At 41.6% G+C, this 666-nt stretch overlaps 1 non-coding gene across 1 annotated transcript; it reads left to right on the top strand.

Annotated features, from left to right (window-relative positions):
* The first annotated feature begins 303 nt into the window (after nucleotides 1-303).
* Nucleotides 304-378, top strand: Trnas-cga. Its single transcript has one exon. It is a non-coding gene; the product is annotated as a tRNA-Ser (tRNA).
* Nucleotides 379-666: the final 288 nt, after the last annotated feature.

The raw sequence follows: 666 nt of genomic DNA, 5'->3' as shown, positions 1-666 counted from the left end.
ACACAACACTTTCAAATAAGCCTTACTGAAGATTGAATTTTCACCTCATGTTCAAGTGGTTCCTCATCATTATACCATTCTCCAAATGGCAACTTTGAAAATTTTCTCATTCAACTGAACTCTTGCCTGTGCCAAATATCACTCTTGACATCATAAATTGCATTAGGCTAGGTGATGATATCCATACACACGTTGGTAAACAGAATACTGAGGAGGGAGAATTTATGAACCTAGTAGGGAAGTTTGGGAGGTAGGAGACGAGATACTGGCAGAAGTAAAGCTGTGAGTACCGGACGTGAGTCGTGCTTCGGTAGCTCAGTTGGTAGAGCACTTGCCCGCGAAAGGCAAAGGTCCCGAGTTCGAGTCTCGGTCGGGCACACAGTTTTAATCTGCCAGGAAGTTTCAACAGAGGTGATGCTTGCCTTGACACTGTGATCACAAACCTAAATACTTGGAACAATAAGATGACTGTAATTCACTCAATGATTTCTGATCACAGAGCACTGGTCATGGAAATTTACACAAAAAGAGCTAACAATCAATCAAACTGTTTCCTGCATTCTAATTATGTATTCACAAAAAGGGCCATGAACAAGGAAACATTAAGTGCTTTTCAGACAGCATTAACTGCAGTAGAGTGGCAGCTCGGATACAAGTAATGGCAGT

Source organism: Schistocerca piceifrons, chromosome 9, assembly GCF_021461385.2.
Source record: "Schistocerca piceifrons isolate TAMUIC-IGC-003096 chromosome 9, iqSchPice1.1, whole genome shotgun sequence".
Lineage (NCBI taxonomy): Eukaryota > Metazoa > Arthropoda > Insecta > Orthoptera > Acrididae > Schistocerca > Schistocerca piceifrons.
Note: the sequence above shows the minus strand (reverse complement) of the source record. Positions and strands in the feature narration are given on the sequence as shown.